This window comes from Carcharodon carcharias, chromosome 22, assembly GCF_017639515.1.
Source record: "Carcharodon carcharias isolate sCarCar2 chromosome 22, sCarCar2.pri, whole genome shotgun sequence".
Taxonomy (NCBI): Eukaryota; Metazoa; Chordata; class Chondrichthyes; order Lamniformes; family Lamnidae; genus Carcharodon; species Carcharodon carcharias.
Window position 1 is genome coordinate 69,290,685 of NC_054488.1, and position 21,622 is coordinate 69,312,306.

The window sequence follows — 21,622 nt, forward strand, 5'->3', positions numbered from 1 at the left end:
CCAGCGAGGAGTCTCTCAGTTTTCACAGGGTGACACTGTGATGTGTGTCAGTATTAACAGGGTATCGCCGGGGAGTTTCAATATTTACATATTTTCCCCAGTGGGACTATCAATATTTACAGAAAATCCCCAGGAAGTCAGCCAGCATTTAGAGTAGCCCCAGGGAGTGTGCCAGCATTGACAAGGTATCCTCAGGGAGACTGTCAGTATTTCCAAAGTATCACCAGGCGGTGTGCTAGCATTTACAGGGTACCCCCAGGGTGTGTGCCAGCATTTACAGGGTGTCCCCAGGGTGTGTGCCAGCATTTACAGAGTACCCCCAGGTATAGTTGCAGCATTTACAGGGTACCCCCAGGTAGAGTTGCAGCATTTACAGAGTAGCCCCAGGTAGAGTTGCAGCATTTACAGAGTACCCCCAGGTAGAGTTGCAGCATTTACAGAGTAGCCCCAGGTAGAGTTGCAGCATTTACAGAGTAGCCCCAGGTAGAGTTGCAGCATTTACAGAGTAGCCCCAGGTAGAGTTGCAGCATTTACTGAGTAACCCCAGGTAGAGTTGCAGCATTTACAGAGTAGCCCCAGGTAGAGTTGCAGCATTTACAGGGTACCCCCAGGTAGAGTTGCAGCATTTACAGAGTAGCCCCAGGTAGAGTTGCAGCATTTACAGAGTACCCCCAGGTAGAGTTGCAGCATTTACAGAGTAGCCCCAGGTAGAGTTGCAGCATTTACAGAGTAGCCCCAGGTAGAGTTGCAGCATTTACAGAGTAGCCCCAGGTAGAGTTGCAGCATTTACAGAGTAGCCCCAGGTAGAGTTGCAGCATTTACTGAGTAACCCCAGGTAGAGTTGCAGCATTTACAGAGTAGCCCCAGGTAGAGTTGCAGCATTTACAGAGTAGCCCCAGGTAGAGTTGCAGCATTTACAGAGTAGCCCCGGGTAGAGTTGCAGCATTTACAGAGTAGCCCCGGGTAGAGTTGCAGCATTTACAGAGTAGCCCCGGGTAGAGTTGCAGCATTTACAGAGTAGCCCCGGGTAGAGTTGCAGCATTTACAGAGTAGCCCCAGGTAGAGTTGCAGCATTTACAGAGTACCCCCAGGTAGAGTTGCAGCATTTACAGAGTAGCCCCAGGTAGAGTTGCAGCATTTACAGAGTAGCCCCAGGTAGAGTTGCAGCATTTACAGAGTAGCCCCAGGTAGAGTTGCAGCATTTACTGAGTAACCCCAGGTAGAGTTGCAGCATTAACTGAGTAACCCCACGGAGTGTATCAGTAATGATAGGGATACACTATGATGTGTGCCAGTATTAATAGGGTGTCCCTGGGGGGTGTGTCAGTATTTACATGTTGCACCAGAGGAGTGTGTGATTACTCGTAAGGGAGTGTGTTCATAATTATAATTTGTGCCCGTGGAGGAGGTATGTATTTAATGAGGCTGTTGGTGATTTGTATCGGTATTTATTTAGGCTCTCTGGAGAGACTAACAGTATTTATTTGTAGCATCTGGAGAATGTGTCAGTATTGATATTGGATCTACAGTGAGTGTGTCAATATTTGTTCGGGCTCTACGTGGACTGTTCCAGAATATTGTTGGGGTCTCTGGAGAGTATGTCAGCTTTTAGAACTGTATCTATGGGGAGTGTGTGAGTATTTATAGGGATTCTGGTAGTGTGCCTCTGCATTTACAAGGGATCAGCGAGGTGTGCCTCATGATTTATAGGGTTTCCCGGGCATTGTGTCTGCTTTACAGTTTTCCCCAGTAGAGCGTATTTAGGCAGAGAGGTGTTCCTGCTCCTAAGTCAGTGTTTGCGGGAACTCCCTGGGGTGTAAGAGAATATTTTCAGGTTGTCTCTGGGGTAGGTCTGAGCATTTACTTTGGACCACAGGAAGTATGTCATTATTTAGAGGGCTTTCCATGCACTTTGTCTGTATCTACAGAGTGTCTTATTGAGTGTCTTGGTAGTTACAGATGGTCAGCGAGTAGTAAGCCAGTGTTTAAGTTTCAAGAGGGAGAGTGAATCGGCATTTACTTTATGGAAAGTGTAACAACAATTGTATCCATCTTTCTTTGAGGCCAGTGAGAAGTCTGTTAGTATTTTGTGGGGGTCTCTGGGGAGTGTGCCAGTATCTCCTGGTAATCCATGGGAAGATTGCCAGTATTTCAATGGCGCCCTGGGACGTGTGCCGATATTTGCAGTAGGTGCCCGGGCAATGTGTTGGCATTTCCTGGGGGGTCACTGAAGAGTGTGTCATTATATCCTGGAACGCCTCTAAAGCATGTAAGTATTTCTTGGGAGTCTATGGTGAGTTTATCGGTATTCCCTGGGGATCCCGGTAGAATGTATCAGTATTTAATGGCGTTTCCTGGGGTGTGTATCTGAATTTCCAGGGAGCTCTTTGTGAGGGTCTCTGTATTTCCTGTTTCTCCCTCGGGAGTGTGTCCGTACTTAATGTGTGTCACTGAGGATTGTGCCTTGATTTGCAGCCGGTCCCTGGAGATTGTGTCTGTAAATCCTGGTGAATCTGTGGACAGTTTTGCAACATATTTGGTGTCCCTGCAGAGTGTGTCAGCATTTGCTGAGGGTTCCTGAGGCATTTGTTGGAATTAATTTTGTGTCCGTGGGGAGAGTGTTGGGATTTGCTGGGTGTCCCAGGGATTGTGTGGAGATGTGCTAGGGCTCCCTGGGGTGTTGGTCGTTATTTCATGGGACCCCAGGGGAATGTGTCACAATTTACTGCAGGCCTGTTGGGAAATGGAATTTTGGTATTTATTGATAAATGAATAGAGTATAAAAATAGGAAAGTGTTGTTGCAACTGTACAAGACATTGGTGAGACCGAACCTGGAGTGCTGTGCACAGTTTTGGACCCCTTACTTAAAGTTTAAGGTTGTTGCATTGATGGCAGCTGCGAGGAATTTCACTTGATTAATTCCAGAGGTGCGGACCTTGTTTTATCAGGCGAGATTGAGCAGTTTAAGCCTATACACGCTGGAATTAGAAGGATGGGAGGAGGTCTACTTGAGAAACATAAGATGATAAAGGGGATAGACAAAGTAGAGTGAAGCATATCTTTCCACTTGTGTTGCATTCTGGAACGAGAGGACATAGTTTTAGACTAATGGGGGGCGGGGAAGATAAAATCACAGATGAGGAGGAATTACTTTTCTCAAAGGGTTGTGAATCTGTGTATTTCACCATGTCAGAGTGCAGTGGATGCTGGGACGCTTAATAAATTTAAGGAGAAGATAGACAATGGTTAATAACTAACGGGTTGTAAGGATATGTGTAGTGTGCGGGTAATTGGAGTTGAGGCCGAAATGAGACCAGCCATGATCGTATTGCATGGCAGGGCAGTCTCAAAGGGCTGAGTTTCCAACTCCTGCTCCTAGTTCTTCTGTTCTTATAAATTTCCTGGGAGTTCCTGCAGATTCTGTGTGTATTTCATGTCGCTCTTTGGTGAGCATTTAGATATTACCTGCGGGACCCCGGGGAATGCGTCTGGATTTCTGCTGGACCACAGAGTGGTCCACACTTCCTGAGTGTACCAGCGGAGTGCGTTGGAGTACAGACTGTCTCTGGTGAATGAGTCAGGATTTGCCTCGGGTCCAAGGGGAGCGGGTCAGGAATTGCTGCATGCCCCTGAAATGTGCATTGGGATTCACTGTGTATCCCAAGGCAGTGTGTCCGGAATTGCTGCGTGTTCACTGGGCAGTGTCTCCATGATCCGCTGGTGTCCCTGTGGAGTCTATCAGTATTTCATTTTGATTCCTCTGCAGTGATCAGTTTTTCCGGGTGTGTCTGGAGACTGCGTCAATATTTCTTTCAGTTGCTGGGGACTGTGCCAGGAGTTGCTTCTTGTCCTTGGGGAGTGTGTCGGGATTTGCTGCAGCTCCTTGCGGAGTGTGCTGGGATTTGCTGCATGTCCTGGTGGAGTATGCTGGGATTTGCTGCGGCTCCTTGGGGAGTGTGTTGGGATTTGCTGCAGCTCCTTGTGGAGTGTGTTGGGATCTGCTGCGGCTCCCAAGGGAGTGAATTAGAGAAGTTGCAAAGCAATGTTTCGATTGGCGGAGAGCGGATTTTAGTGAAATAAGGCAGAATATGGCCAAGGTGGACTGGGAACAGCTATTTGTATCCAAATCTCCAGTGGAACAGTGGGGGGTGTTCAACAAGGAAATTGGAAGGCGACAGGCTCAACATGTTTCCTGTTCAGTGATAGGAATGTGTAACAAGCACAGAGAGACATGGATAACCAGAGAAATTTAGGATGCGATGCGAAGAAAATAAGAGGCTTTTTTGCACTTACAAGGGAAGCAAATCAGCGGAGGTATTAGTTGAGTACAGCAAGTGTAGGGTGGAAATTAAGAAAGTAATTAGGAGAGCAAAGAGGGGATGTGAGGAAGGTCTGGCTGTTAAAAGTAGCGAATATTTCAAGATAGTCTACAAGTATGTCAATAGATAGAGGATAACCAGGGAAAGAGTACGACCCATTAGGGACCAAGGGGGCAATGTGTGGATGGAGCCAGGGGACATCGGCACAGTGTTAAATGATTACTTCACAATGGTATTCACCCAGGAGAATTAGGATGAAGGTATGGAACTCAGGGAGCAAGGCAAGAGGCTCTTGAGCAAAGTTATATAGGGAGTGACATGACATTGGAGATGTTGGCAGGCTGAAAACTGGCAAATCACTAGGACCAAATGATTGGTGTCCTAGGCAGTGGAGGGAGACAAGGGAGGAGATAACAGGAACTCCAACACAAATTGTATTTACTCTCCAGCTCCGCGAGAGGTGCCACAGGACTGGAGCAAAACTAATGTGGTTCCACTAATTCAGAAATGTTGTAGATATATGTTATGGAACCAGTGGGTCTCAGGTCAGTGGTAAAGAAAATATTGGAGGAAATCTTGAAGGAGGTAATCTATCTCCACATGGAGAAGCAAGGTTTGATCAGAGGTATTCCGCATCGTTTTGTCAGAGGGAGGTCATGCCAAACAAATTGATTGAAATTTTTGAGGATTTGACAAGGTGTGCTGTTGCTGTTGTTTATATGGATTTCAGCAAAGTCTTTCATAAGTTCCCACTAGAGAGAGTTATATAGAAGGACAAAGCACATGGAATATAGGGTAATTTGATCAGTTGGAAAAATAAATTGTTTAGCTGTAGGACACAGAGTGTAATGATAGAAGGCTGCTTTTGTGTGTGAAGCCAGTGTCCATTGGTGTAACACAAGGGTCTGTGTTGGGTACCCCATTCTTCGTCATTTATATCAATGACATGGATGACCATGTGGGGGCAGGATTAGTAAGCTTGTGGAGGACACAAAGATTGGCCGTGTGGTTAACAGTGAGGCTGATTTTCTTGGACTACAGGAAGATATAGACGGGATGGTTAAATGGGCAGATAAGCGGCAGACGGAATTTAACTCTGAAAATGGTGAGGTGTTACACTTTAGAAGGAGTAATTTGACAAGGAAGTATTCAATGAACGCCATGGCACTAGAGAGTTCTGAGGAACAAAGTGTGCTTGGTGTGTGGGTCCATTGATCTCTGAAGGCGCAGGGGCATGTTAGTAGGGTGGTGAAAAAGCATTTATCAATCGGGGCATAGATTACAACAGTAGGGATGTCATGTTGGAGCTGTTTAGAAACTTGGTGAGGCCACAGCTGGAGGTCTGTGTGCACATCTTGTCGCCATATTGTAGCAAGGATGTGATTTCACTGGAGGTGGTGCAGAGGAGATTCACCAGGATGTTGCCTGGGAGGAGACAATTAAGTTATGAGCAGAGGTTGGATGGACTTGGGTTGTTTTCATTGGAGCAGTGAAGACTGAGGTGCGACCTGATGGAGGCGTACAAGATTATGCGGGGCATGGGCAGGATGGATAGCGAGCAGCTGTTCCCCTTTGTTGAAGCGAGCAGCTGTTCCCCTTTGTTGAAGCGAGCAGCTGTTCCCCTTTGTTGAAGCGAGCAGCTGTTCCCCTTTGTTGAAGGGTCTTCCACGAGGTGACACAAGTGGCGGGAGGAATGGGGGGAAGGAAGGGAAAAATGTTTGTACCTAGTGTGTGTTGACGATTTGGAATGCGCTGCCTGGGAGGATGTTGGAGGCGGGTTACCTCACATCCTTTAAGAATACGGACACACTCACTGGAGATCCACCATAACCACTGACACATTCAAGGAAGATCCCAATTAAATACGGACACACTCCCCCGAGCTCCCCAATATGCATTGACACAGTCACCAGTGACACCTTATAAATACTCACACACTCACTGTAAATACCGATACCTTCCCTGGAGACCCCTTAAATACTAATACATTCCATAGAGACATGCTATAACTACAGGCACACTCCCCCAAGCGCCCCAATAATTACTTATTACCTGTCCTTATATCCCGAATTAATACTGGCACTCTCAGTGGAGAATGACTAGAAACACTAACACATTCACTGGAGCTCTCAAGTACAGACACACTGCTCAATACTCCCTTTTAACAGTGGTAAACTCCCCAGATATCATCTATAAGTACTTCTGCACTCCTCGCAGAACCCCAATTAATACCGCCACCCTCCCCTGAGAACCCCACTAAGTACGGAAACATTCACTGGAGATAACAATTAAATACAGACAAACACTGCGAGACCCCCATTAAATAGTGCAACCTCTGCAGAAACCTCAATACATCCTGACACACTGCCACATGACACCCTTGGGATGCTGACAAAATCCCCAGAAAGACCCCGTAAATACGAACAACTCCCATGGTGACCCGTACATATAAATGCACACTCCCTCGATAACCCCTATGAATACTGACACACTCCCCCGAGTGCCCTAATCAATACTGACATACTCCCCACAGAGCATCAATGAATATTGATACACTCCTCGAAGACCCCCTAAAAATGCTGGCACACTACCCTGTAGCAACTGTAAATACTGACACACTTCCCTGAAAGCTTCCATGAATACTGACGCATTCACTGCAGCTCCACAATTAATACTGGCACATTAACTGGAGACCCCAATAAAATGCTGGCACACAACAGAGAGACCCGTATTCATTTAACACACACACCAGAGTTCCCCATTAAATACTGACACACTCACCGGAGTGCCTCTTTATGTCCCTTGAGAACGCATATAAATAATGACACAGTCACCTGGGCCCCTCTACAAATACAGGCAAACTACCCGAACACACCCTACAAATTATGTCACATTCCCCGGACACCGCTTACAAATAATGGCACATTCAACAGAGACTCCATCTAAATACTGACACAATCCCCAGAGAATCCCCATAAATACTGACACACCCTCTGGTCATCCTCAGAAATATGCTAACATAAATATAAAGACAATGCACAGAGACAGCCTACAAATACTGGGACACTCACTGGATACTTCATTCTAATACTGACACACTCGGTGGAGATGCCCTATAAATAGGCAGAAACCTATACAGCAGCTATAAATAATGATGCATCCGCCCAACATCCCCAATAAATACTGACACACTCCCTGGAGAACACGCATAAATTCTGATACACTCCCCGGAGACTACATATAAATACTGGCACAACACGGGGGAGCCCCAGTATATTCTGACACCCTCATCAGGGAATACAGCAAAATACTGAGTCTCCCAGGGGACCCCCTATAACTACTGACATAGTGACCAGAGATATATTATAAATACTGACAAATTCCACGGAGGCCCCCTATAAAGACAGCCACACGCCCCCAAGTCCCCATATAAGTTCTGACGCACTCCACCGAGAGCCCCAATTAATACTGACACATTCCACGGAGACCGCTTACTGAAATACACTCAACAGAGATACCTATTAAGTGCTGACACACTCACCAGATAACTCCTATATATACTGACACACACCACGGAACCCACTTCATAATACTGACATACTCCCCGGAGACCCGCTATAAATACTGACACAACCCCTGTAAGTACTGACACACTGCGTGGAGATCGGCTACAGGTACTCAAACACTCAACAAAGAGCCCCTTTAAATATTGACACATTCTCGCAGAGCCCATACAAATACTGAAAGACAACCCGGATACCAAGCTATAAATATTGACACACACCCCTGAGAGACCCAATAAATATTGACACAATCACCGGAGTCCTCTTATAAATGCTGTCATGGTAACAAGTCGACACCCATAAACACTAAAACACTCCCCAGAGACTCCCTATAAATTCTGAGACATTCTCTGAAGACTCTTTGTAATTACAGAAACAATCCCTGAAATCTTCTATAAATAGACGCGCACTTCCCAGTGACCCCTTATAAATACTGTCAAAGTCACCAGAGGCCCCGTATAAATACTGACACACTCACTGGAGACTCCCTATAAATACTGACACATTCCATGGAAACACCCAATAAAAACAGGCACAGTGCCTGAGACCACTATAAATACTGGCATACTCCCCAGATACCACCTTTAAATGCTGACACACTCCACAGAGAACCACTACAAGTAAAGACACACTCTCCAGAGGTTCCCTATAATTTCTGACACAGTCCCCCAAGACACCCTAAAAATAGTGGCATGCTCACCGAGGTCCCGTATAAATACTGACACACTCAATGCAGGCCTCTATGAACTCTCAAACTCTCCTCAGAGAAACACTATAAATGCTGCCACAATCACCTTTGAAACACTTTAAATTCTGACACACTCACCGGAGGACCCTATGAATTGTGATACGCTCGCCAGGGGCACCCTATAAACACTGACACACTTACTGAAGAGCCTCTATAAATGCTGGCACTACCACCGGGCACACTCTGTAAATGTTAACAAACTCGCCAGGGATCCCCTATAAATACTGGCACACTCTCTGGGATCTCCCATTAAATACAAACACCCTCCACAGGGACACCCTATTTGCGCTGTCAAACATCACAGTGACCGCTGTAAATACTGACACATTCCCTGGCGAAACTGGTAAGCAGTGACACATTCATTCAAATCCCCTGTAAATATTGACACAGTCGGTTCAAGTGTTGTAAACTGACACAGTCCCCAAGAAGAACATAACCATACTGACACACTCATTAGGGAAGAAGTTGTAAATATTGCCATGCATCCTTTTTTTTCACCCTGTGAATGCTCACAACAGTGCAGAAAAAGCCCTTTGGCACATCGCGTCTGCACCAACATGTGAGAAACACCTGACCTACCTATCTAATTCCATTTAACAGCACGTGGCCCATTGCCATGAGTGTTATGACGTGACAAGTGCTGGGTCATGTAGTTTTTAAAGGATGTGAGGCAACCTCCTTACACCACCCTCCCAGGGAGCTCATTCCAGACCGTTAACTCCCTTTGGGTAAACAAATGTTTTCCCTCTCATCGCCCAAAAACCTAAAGCCACTCACCTTGATCTTATGCCCCCTCGTGACTAACCCTTCAATTAAGGCGAACTGCTGCTCCCTATCCACACTGCCAATGCCCCACATAATCTTGTGCACCTCGATCTTTTCACACCTCAGTCTTCCCTGGACCAACAAAAACAACCCAAGTCTATCCTAACTCTCTTCATATCATAAATGTTTCATGCCATGCAACATCCTTCTTGAATTTCTTCTGCACTCCCTCAAATGCAATCACTACCTGCCTATAATGTAGCGATCAGAACTACACACAGTACTCCAGCTATGGCCTCAACAAGGTTCTATACAACTCTAACATGATTTCTAAACTTTTGCAATCTATGCCTCTATTGCAAAAGGCAAGTGTCCAATATGCCTTTTTTACCACCCAACTGATATGTCACTCCACCTTCAGGATCTATGTACACACTCGCCAAGTTCTTTTTATTTACCTCAGAACCTCCTAGTGTCATGTCGTTCATTGAATATGTGCTTGTTAAATTACTCTTTCCAGTGTGGATCACCCCACACATTTCAGGTTAAATTCCACCTGCCACTTATCTGACCATTTCACCATAACATCTATATCTTCCTGTAGCTCAAGACACTCAACCTCACTGTTAAACTCCGTCCAATCTTTGTGTCATCTGCAATCCTACTCATCCCCACATAGTCATCTATTTATTTTGTATAATTGATGAATAATAGGGGAACCAGCACAGATCCCTGCGGTACGCACTGGACACTGGCTTCCAGTCACTAAAGTATTCTGCTGTCATCACCCTCTGCTTCCTGAGACTAAGCCCATTTTGAATCCACCCCATCAAATTACCCTGTATCCCATGTGCATTGTCGTTCTTTATAAGTAACCCATGTGGGACCTTGTCAAAGGCTTTGCTGAAGTCTATATAAACTACATCAACACCACTGCCCTCTTCTACCCAACTGGTCACCTCCTCAAAACATTCAATCAAGTTTGTAAGGCATGACCACTGTCTGAAAACACCATGCTGGTTATCCTTGATCAACCCTTGAATCTCCAAATGGAGATACATTCTCTCCCTCAGAACATTCTCCAATAGTTTCCCAATAACTTAGGTGAGAGTCACAGGGCGGTAGTTCCCTGGCTTACAACTACAACCCTTCTTAAATAGCGGAGCAGCATTCACTGCTCTCCAGTCATCTGGAACCTCCCCCTGTTGCCAGAAACGAATTAACAATTTGGGTCAGAGCCCCTGAGATCTCCTCCCTTGCCTCCCTCAGCAGTCCGGGACACAAACCATCAGGACCTGGAGATGTGTCCACTTTTAAGGCTGCCAACACCTCTCAAACCTTCACAATCTCTATATTAATTTGCTCAACAACCTCGCAGACCCTCTCCCAGCGTTCGATACCTTCAGCCTCCTTCTCTTGGTTGAAGATGAATGCAAAGTATCTGTTCAACACGCCACCGATGCACTCTTGCTCCACACCATGGATATTGCCCCTTTTGGTCCCTAATGAGCCCTATTCCTTCCCTAGTTTTCCTCTTGCCACTGATATACTCTTAGAAGATAATCAGATTTCCCCTACTTTTACCAGCCGGGTCTTTCTCATATCCCCTCTTTTTTCTCCTAATTATTTTCTTAAGCTCCACCCTGCACTTTCTATGTTTCCCTGATGTCTCCGCTGATTTGCTTCCCTTGTACCTGCTAAAAACCCCGATTATCCTTCTCATCGTAACCTTTCTATGTCTGGTTAACCATGGTTCTCTGGGCTTGTTACTCCTGCCTATCACTCTAGAGGGTACATGTTCAGTCTGTAGCCTCCCCATTACCTTTTTGAACGCCCCCCACTGGTCCTCCGTAGATTACCAAGCAAGTAGCTGTTCTCAGTCCGCTCTCCCCCCCCCCCCCCCCCCCCGCCCCCCAATCTCTGCATTGACACACTCTGACTCTGCAGCAATGTTGCCTTGATGAGGATGTGGGAGACCCTTTCAGATAGTGGTCGAATAGTCATCCCCAGAGATAACCAATGAAGGAAGGAGATTTCCAGCAGCAGAAGAATCGAAGACTGGGCCACTCACTAGAAAATGAATATTTGACAATCTTAATAAACTCCCAGAAATCCGATACATGAGCCAGAAACTAACCACGTGTCTGTCATTTATCCAACATAGGGTAACGAAACATTGTCCGTAAACTGCGCACATAACTATTAACTGAAAGTGAAAGCCACAAGTTTTTTTTTCACCTGAAAATGAAGCCGCTACTCAGTCTGGGTATAGAATCGTTGAACGTTCAGGAACATATTGGTGATGTTGTAAAATATTCTCATCTGAATAGAGTGATCACATGGAATCACTAGTCAGGAAAAAGAAATAAGCAGCTGAACAAAGGGACTGAATCCTCAGCAGACTGGAAAGCAAGACAACTATCCCCGAGATGGAAAACAACAGATTTAAGAACAGTTCAGTGTCACAATAGTTGGGAAGCTATGGTCAAAATCTTTCTCAGTGAAAAAAAAATCTCTTTTCACCCACTTTACCGCGATAATCGATTATTTGCTTCTCCTTAGAGAAGCAGCTGTTCGGTTCACTGGACGCATGATTTGCAGACAGGGAAAAAAACTGTGCACAGCCTCTCAGGTACAGAATCTTATTAGTAGCAGTGAGTAGCACAGAACCAATGAGAATCTCATACAGCTCACAGATTCCACTTTTAAACAGGTGCAAATATAAAGCAATAAAGTTTGCTCAACCAAGAATTATAAAATAAGTTCCTGATAATATTTGGTCCAATGAGGAGACATACACATTTGCCAGTAGAAGCAACAAGCATGGGAACCGATTTGAATTAAGCAAATATGGACAAAAATATTTACCTTTAATATGAAGATTGATTATTAGAATACACTTGCAGGGAACAAAATGAATCCAATTGTGAAAGCTTCTATAAATATGTGAACAGACAAAAGATTTGTCTCTGTCTCCCTCTCTCCTTTTCTCTCTTTCCGTCCCTCTCTCCGTCTCCCTCCCTTTACTTTGTCCTTCACTCTCTCTCCATCTCTACATCTCTCTCCCTCATCGCCCCTTCCACCCCGCCTCACTATCTCTATCATCCTCTGACTGTCAATTTGTCTCTGTGTTTGTCTGCTTCAGTCTGTCTCTGTCTCGCACTGTCTGTCCCTCTGTGTCTCTCTCTCTGTCCATCTCTTGGTGTCTGTCTCTGTCTCTTTCACCACCTATCTCTTTCTCTCTCTCTCTGCCTCTCTCTGTCTCCCTCCGTCTCTCTCTCTCTCTCCCTATCTTGGCGCCTCTATCTCTCAACATCTGTCTTTCTGCCCATTCCCTCTCTCTGATTCTGTGCATCTCTCTCTCTCTCTGTGCCTCTCTGTCTATTTTTGTCTCTCCTTCACTCTCCCACATCTCTCTCTCTCTTCCTCTCTCTCTGTCTCGGACTCCTTGCCTCTGTCTCTCTGCCCGTTTCCTGTCTCTGCTTCTGACACACCGACTCTTCATCCGCCAATCTCTCTCTGTCACTGACGCCACTCTCTCTGCGTCTGCCCCCTCTCTGCCTGTTGCCTCTCAGTCTCTGCACTTCTGCCCCTGTGCATCTGTCTCAGCCTTTCTGCCTGTTCCTCTCTCTGTCTGCATCTCTCTGCTTCTCTCTCTGCCTATTTTTCTCATCCACTCTCTCTGTTTCTCTCTCTCAGTCTCTCTCTCTCTGACTCTCTCCCTACTGCGCCCTACCATTCACAAGCTTTGCCCCTCCCTATACCTCCCTACTCTGTCTCTCTCTCCATCTTTCTTTCATTGCCTCTCTCTTCCTCTCTCTCGGATGCTCTTTATTTTCCTCAATGTTTCGATGTCTCCCTGACTCTCTCTCGCTCTCTGCCTCCCTTTCACCGCCTTTCTTACTATTTCCGTCTCTCCGTCTCTCTCCCTCTGTTTGTCTCTCTCTCTCTCTCTCTGTCTACGTTTCATTCTCTGATTCTGTGCCTCTAGCTCTGTCTCTGCCTGTCTCCTTTTATCTCTGGCTGTCTGACCCGGTATCACTCTCTCTCTGCCCCTCTCTCTGTGTCTCTTCCTTTCCCACTCTCGCTTTCTCGCTGCTCCTCTCTGCTTCTGCCAATGTCTGCATCTGGCTCTCGGTCCTTGACTCAGCTCCACTCTGTATAGCTCTCTCTCTCTGCCTCTCTGTCATTGCTCCTCTCTCTCTCTATCTCTCTTTCTCCTTCTCTTTCTGATGCACTTTCTGTCCCTCTCTCTCTGTCTCTGTTGCACTCACTGTCTTTCACACTCTTTTTTTTCAATCTCACCTCCATCTCTTTCACTTTCTTCTCCCTCACACTCTCTCATTCTCCATTGCAATCTGACTCGAAGTCCCAATATTTCTCTCTCTTCCTTTATGTCTCTCATTTCTCTCTCTCTCTTCTCAATTCCTCTGTATTTATTACGATCTGTATGTATCGCTTTCTCTGTATGCCTCTCCCTCTGTATGCCTCTCCCTCTGTATGCCTTGTCTCTCTGCTTGTCTCGCGTTGTCTGCCCCCTTTTCCTCTCTCTTTCTCTCCCACTCCGTTATTCTTTTTGTAGCTCTGTCTCCCTCACTCTCTCTCCTCTCTCCATAACCGACTCTCTCCCTCTTTCTCTCCTTTCACTATTACTCTGTCTAGAAATGCCTTCTCTCTCTTTCTCTCCCTCTTTCTCTGTCACTGTCTCACTCTTGATCTCACTTTTTCTCTATCTCCCTGCTTCCCTCTCACCCTGCCGCCCTCTGCCATTCCCAACTCTCTGTCTCACATTTGCTCTGCCCTCCCTGCACCACCTCTCAATCTCACCACCTCCCACTCTGTCCGCCTCCCAATCTTGATTTATTCTCCATCGGTCTCTCTCGCTCTCTCTTTCTCTCTCTCTGTCTCTCTCTCTCTCTCTCTCTCTCTCTCTTTCTCTCTCTCTCTCTCTCTCTCAGTTGCACTCTCTCCCTCTGTCTGCCTCATTGTGTCCCTCCAAGTCTCTCTCGATCTCCATCTCTCTCCTAGTCCGACACTTGCTGCCTCTAGCTCCCTCTCCAACTCGATATCTCTCTCTCTCTCTCCACTCACTCTATCACTCTGCCCCTCCCCCCCGCCTTTCTCTCTCTCTCTCTCTCTCTCTCCCTGCCCCTATGATTCTCTCTCTTCCTGTCAAGGACTTCTTCCTCTTCTCCCCCTCTGCCCCCTCCTCTCTTGCATGCCCTTCTCCTTCAACTCTCTGGCTCTGCATTGAAATCTGACTTTCTCAATTTCTTTTGTTCTCTTTCCCTGTTTTTATCTCAGCCTTTCTCTCTTTGCTCCTCTCTCTCTCTCTCTCTCTGCATACCTCACTCTCTGCATGTCATGCTCTCTGTATGTCTCGCTCTTGTTATGCCTCGCTCTGTGTATGCATCACTCCCTATTTGTGCCATGCTCTCTCTTCACCTACCTCTCCCTCTCTGTCTGTATTTTTCTTTCTTTCTGTATTTTTCTCACTATCTGACTCTCATCTGGATATCTCACCCCGTCACTGCCTCTGCCTGTCGATCTCACTCTGTATATCTCCCTTTCTGCATATCTCTTTTTCCCCTTTCTCTCTCTGACCACTTGCAATCTCTGTATCTTTCACTCTCACCATCACTCTCTGACTCTCTGTATATCTGTCCCTCTTTCTTTGTTTATCTCTTTGCTTTTCCTTCTGTCTCTGCTCCTCTCTAACTTTGCCTCCTAACCTTTCCCTCTTTACTTCTCTCACTCCTTCTTTCATTCTCTCTCTCTTTCTCTCTCTCTTTTTCTCTCTCTCTCTGGCTCCTCATGTCTCTCTGAATCTGAAAATCTCTCTCCTCATCTCCACGCTCAATGTCTCCGTCTTTCTCTCCCCCCTTTCTGCACCTATCTCTCCATCTTTCTCTCCTTTTTGCTCTCTCTCTGTCTCCTTCTCTCGCTCACACCTTTTCCTTCTGTACTGGTCTTCTTCTCTATGCATCTCTCTGTCACTTTCTCTCTCTATCACTCTGGCCCTCTCTCTTCTCTCTCTGTCCACCCCTCTCTGTTACTTCTCTCTTTGTCCCTTCACTCTGCCCCTCTCCTGAGCGTCTCACTCTCTCTTGCTCTCTCTGTCTCACTCTCTCCCTCTGCCACTTTTTGTTCCTCCAGGTCTCTTTCGCTCGATCTCTCTCCCTCTCTCTCTCTGGCTGACTCTATGCTCACACTTTCTGTCTCTTGATCTCTCTCCAACTTGTTATTTCTGCCTCTCTCTCCACTCACTCTATGACTCTGCCTCTCCATCTGTGCCTATTCCTCTCTTTGTCTGCCCCTCCGATTCTCTCTCTTCCTGTGACAGCTTTCTTCTTTTTCTGCCTCTCTCTCTCTCCGCCACACACCACCACCCCCCCCCGCCCCCCCACTCCCCCCCATTTCAATCTCTTCTTCTTTTCATTCTCCTGTTCTGCATTGAAATCTGATTTCCTGAAATTCATTCATTCCCTTTTGATGTGTTTGTCTTTGCCTCTCTCTCTCTGCATGCCTCACTCTCTGAATGCCACGCTCTCTGCATGTCTCGCTCTCTGTATGTTTTACTTTGTTGTGCCTCGCTCTCTGGATGCATCATTCTCTATTTGTGCCACTTTCTCTCTTCACCTCCCTCTCCCTCTCTGTCTGTATTTTTCTCCCTTTCTGTTTCTCTCTCTCTCCCTGCCTGTCGCTATGTCTGTATATCTCTCCCTGTCACTGGCTCTGTCTGTCGATCTCTCTCGGTATATCTCCCTTTCTGCGTATCTCTTTTTTTCCTATCTCTCTGTCACTCACTGTTTTTATTATCTGTATTTTTCACTCTCTCCATCACTCTCAGCTTCTCTCTTTCTCTATCTCTGGCTATGTCTCTCCTTCTCTCTATTTCTCCTCGCCTCTAACTCTCCATCTCTCTTTCACTCTCCGTGTCCCCTCTCGCTCTCAACCCTTTTCTGTTCCTCTCTATCTGTCCCTCTCCATTATTCCTAATCCCTCTGCCTCCGCCCCTCCCCCCCATCCCCCCGCCCAAACTGCATGCACTCTTTCTCTCTTCCTCCATTTCTCTCCCTCAGCCTTTATGTCTTTTGCTCTCTGGCCAAGTGTTCTCCCCGTTTCTCTCACTCTCTTTATCTCTCTACCCCTCTCTCTCTCTATCGCTCTCTCTGTCTCTCCCTCCTTGCCTTCCTCTCTCCCTGCCTCCCTCCCTATTTGGATCTCTTTCACCCTGCATCCCTCCCACACTGCCTCCCTCTTTTGTTTCCATCTCACGATCTCGCTCTTACTCTTCCCTGTGTGCAACGCCTCACATTCCCTCCATGTTCCACTCTCTCTGCCTCCCACTCTGCCTCCCACACTCGGTCTCTTTCCCTTGGGATCGCTTCCTCAATCTCTTTCCCTCGGTCTCTCTCAATCTGTCTCACTCCATCTCTTTCTGTTTCTCTTTCTTTCAATCCCTCTGTTCCTCTATGTCTATATCCTTTTCCTGCTTGTTGTCTCGGTTCCTCTAACTCTCTTCCACATTGGCGCCTTATCTGTCCCTATCCATCCCTCTCTCTCTCTCTATGTCCGTCTGTCTCTCATTCTCTTTCTCTCTCTCTCGCTGTTTAACTATCATTTTCTGTCTCTGTTTCCCACTCTGTTTATATAATTATCTCTTTCTATCTCTCGCCCTCAATCTCCCTGTCTATCACCGTGCCTTTCTCCCCCTCTATGACATTCTGTCTCTCACACTCTGTCTCAGACTCTGTCTCTCTCCCTCTCTCGCTTTCCATCTCCCAGTCTATGCCTCATCTGAGTCTCTCTCTCTACCCATTCCTCTCACGGTCTCAAACTTTCTTCTTTGTCCATCGTCCTCTCTCCATCTCTCCATGGCCATCCCATTCCCTCTCTCTCTCTGTCTCTCTCTGTCTCTCCCCATCTCCCTGTCTCTTTTTCTAATTTTTCTGTGTTTCTTGTTGTGTTTCCCTAACTCTCTGTCCCTCTCTCTTAGCCTCTCTCTCTTGCTTTCTCTCTGCCATTCGCTTGCACATTTTTCTCTCCATCTCCCGCTCCCTCTCTCTCTCTCACCCTCTGCCTCTCTCTCTCTCTCTCGTTTCTCCCTCTTGCTATCTCTCTGTCAGTAGGTCCGTCTCTTTTCCTCTCTCACTCTCTCTCCCAGTTCACTCTCACTCTCACCCTCCCTGCATTTCTGTCATTCCCTGATTGTTTTCTTCTTTGTCTGTCTCTCACTGTCTTCACCTCTCTCTCTCTCTCTCTCTCCTGTTCCCTCTGTAATGGTTGTATGCTCTCTTCCTCTCTTGCTAAATATCTCTGTGCTTCTCTATCTCCCTCCCTCTGTTATTTTATCAGAGTCCCCTCTCCATGACCCCTTTCCAAGCCCCCTCTATGTCTCCTCTCTATGTCCCTCATTATTCATCCCTCTCTCTGACCCCCTTTCTGAACCCCTCTCTGTCACTGTCTCTGACACTCTCTTCTCACTCTTTCTCTCTCCCACCTGTCTCTCTCTCTGACTCTGGTTTGCAAACTGATTCTCAGCTGCTCAGTCTCTCTCTCTCTCTCTCTCTCTCTCTCTGCTTGTGCCTCTCTCCCTGCCTCTGACTCTCTCATTCTCTCTCTGCCTCATACACTCTGTTCCTGCCTGTTTCTGTGCACCTCACTGTCTCTGTCTCTCCTTCAATAATTCTGTATATCTCTCTCCCGCTATGCATTTATATGTCTCCCCCTACGACTCTCTCTCCTTTTCCACAGCTCTTTCTCCACCCCATTCCCCTTCCCTCTTATTCACTCTGATCCTCTCTCCATCTGTATCTCTGTTCTTAGTCCCTCAGCCTCTCTTTCCCTCTTGCTCACTGTCCCTTGCTCTCTGTCTTCCTCTGCCTCTTTCTCTCACTGTCACTCCCTCTTTTGATCTCCCTATTTTTCTCTCTCTGTCCCTCCCTCCCAAACACTTGTCTCTCTCTACCACTTTCTCTTTGGCACTATCCAAGCCCACCTCTCTTTCCTTGTTTTCCCAAACTCTGTTGCTTTCCTTGTACCTCTCTCTATCCCTCCCTCTGTCACTAGCTTCTCCCTCATTCTCACATCTCTCTTGTTCACCCTGCATTGCAATCTTACTCTCAGCCCCACACACTTACTCCCTCTGCCTTCCTCTCTCTGCCACTCCATATCTCTCTTCTTCTTTTAATATCTCTCAATCTCTCTCTCTCTTTCACTCCATCTTTCTTCCCCTGTATGTCCCTCTCTATTTGGCGCTGTCTCTCTCTAGCCCTCTTCACATGTTGTTGTCATTGCTTTTCTAGCTATCTCTCTCTGTCTCCGTCTCTCTTTTTACTCAGTCTGCCTCTCTGTCTTCATCTTTGTTTACCTGTCTCTCTCTCTCTTTCTCTAATTTTCTATCTCCATCTCTCTCTTTTTCTCTCTGTCCCTCTCTCTCAGTCTCTTTTTATTTGTCCTTCTCGCCCTCTCTTTGCCTTTCCCACTCTCTGTCATTCTCTCTATCTCTCTGTCTCTCTCTATCTTACTCTCTCTCTCTATCACGCCCTCTCTGTTTCCCTCTTTTTTTTTGCTCTCTCTCCCACTCTTCAACCCTCAATGTTGAGCCTCTATTGACCACCTCTTTCTGAACCTGTGATCCTAATGTAACTTCTTCTTTATGACCTCACATCCTCTGACCCCTCCTCCAGTGCCCTCTGGCATCTCTTCTTAACGTGTCCATTAGAGCGATTTCATTCCAGTGCCTGACCGATGATAGAAAGGCATTCCAGCAAATCAACAGCCAGAGCTTATACCAGTTAAGATTTTCTATTCAGTCAGTGGTGGGTACCCATCATGGACATGTAGCCTGACCAATGTGTTGGCACAGCTTTCAAGCCCCTTCATTGGGGCGTAGGGACAGGGGAGGGGGGTGGGGTTGGGGGTGGTTGAGTGGGGTAGTGTCATTCGGAGGTTTTTTTTTTAGACCAATCGGTGAGTGGCATTCCTGATTGAAATTCAGCTCGACCCTTGGGTGGGGAAGGCTTCTCCCAGCTGCATGTTCTCTGTCCAATTATTGAGGGTTATTGATAATGTACAGGCAACTCGACCAATGGGAGGGTAGTGAATTTAGGAGGTGGTTTTTCTCTGTCCGAGCAGTGACTTGTATCCAGGATATGCAGGGTGCCTGGACAATGGGAGGCTTGAGACTTCAGCTGATTATTTTTTTCATTTTCTGTCCAATCGATGAGAGGTGTCCAAATCTGGCAGGATGCTCGGTGAAAGGGAGAACAGAAATGAGGGGAGATGGGAGCCTTTTTTTACCCTGTGAATCAGTAAGGCGGATCCAGGATTGACAGGTAGCCTGCACAATGCCAGATCTGAGATGTTGGGAGTTGTTTTTTGCTGTTTAATCAGTGATGGGTAGCCAATGGGACAGATACCCTTGCAAATCGGAGATCAGGAATGCTGGAAGGTGGGTTTATTTTCATTCCATCCAATCAGTGAGTGGTGCCATGATGGAAAGTCAGCCCGGCCAATGGGAACTCTCAGTGATTCAGTGTTTATCATCATTGCATGAATTGAAGAATTGCAGTAAACGGATATTTCAGCACATTCTTCAGCTGACGTCTGAACAGAGTCTGTGTCACGGCGTAAATCGCAGTGTTAGTGCAGCAGCTCAGGAGCTGCAGCATGAAGCCCAAATCCATAACAAACTCATTTAACCATACAGAATAAAAGCCCAAATCATACATCCGTCCCCATGTGGAATAAATTATGAACATTGACCATAACAGGATGAAATTGGCCGAGATCACAAACAGTAAAATGATGGATTTCCTTCGACTCTCCATCTCTGGGTCTCTGGGACTCTCCCCACTGCTGTGAGTCCGGAGTCTCCTGCGGGCTCTGCTGCTCATTGAAATGTGTCTGACGGTGAGAACATTGAGCAGCAGAATCAGGACAAATGGGACACCCGGGGTTAGAATGTGGTGGAGGAACTCGATTGCTCCCCAGAGTGGAGAGTACAGAACAACTTCTGTGACACGACAAAATGAGGGGAAGTTCATCAGCCAATACTGACCTGTGAACATAAAATACCAGAAAATGTTCTTTAAACAGCTCAGCACAGTCACTGTTCCCAGAACCACAGCCGCCGTTTTCTCGCTGCAATATTTACTTTTCAGCTTCGGGCAACAAATGGCCACAAATCGATCAAAGGTGAAAGTGACGGTGAACCAGACAGAACAGTCAGTGGCTGCATAAAGCAGGATGGCATGGATATTACACACGGGGATGGACTCCAGGAAAACAAACTGTTCATCAAAAACAATCGGAATATGTCTCAATATCAGGTCCAGGATAACGACCAGTAGATCTGCCACTGACATGGCCACCAGGTAACAAGTGACACATTTGGTCAGACCACAGTTTCTGCACTTCAGGATCACAATTGTGATTAGGTTGACTGTAGGGAAAGTAAATAAGCAATGGATTCATCAGTCCAGGCAAGATGTAACCTGTTTGATTGAGGAGCTTTTGATATTTTCCAATATGTGACTGCATCCTGTGATGTGTTGAATTCAATGGGTATGCAAACACATCTGGAAATGTTCTTGATACCGTGGATAAAAGCAAAGATTAAATAAAAACCTCTGGCTGTGAGGAAGGAGAGGTGGGAAGGGTGACTTGGAAGTCAGACATTATAAGGGGACCAAACTCTGGCATATGTGTGAAGGAATAACGGGAGGTAACAGGGGTGATGAGGGAGAGGTCATGAGTAACCTGGAGCTGAGGGTTTTTGGATGACACCAGAAGTCGCTCTTCATTCACAGACGGGGCAGAAATTTGGCTTAATTTACGCATTATTCCCTCTTCTCTAATGGCTTCAACAAGATGTACTACTGAACAGGAAAATTTAACCCCTTCAGTGCTTTAGTCAATTTAAAACAATCATGAAACAGGTTTTTGTAATTTTTGAAATCAAATGAAAGGTTAACATATTTATTATGAAGCCAGATGCAAAGCTTAACAAATAATTACTCCGTATCAAACTGAGACACACGTAAACCATATATTATGTAAAGGAAATGTGATAAGCGCTTAGATTATTAGAAGCATGGAATAGAAAACATTCACTTTCCGTCAGGTGGTTCTGAAAGCTTTGCAGGCCTGAAGGATTCTCTCCCCGTGTCTTGAAATCAAATCACGCATGTTACAGAATGTTTTAAAACATCCGTAATAC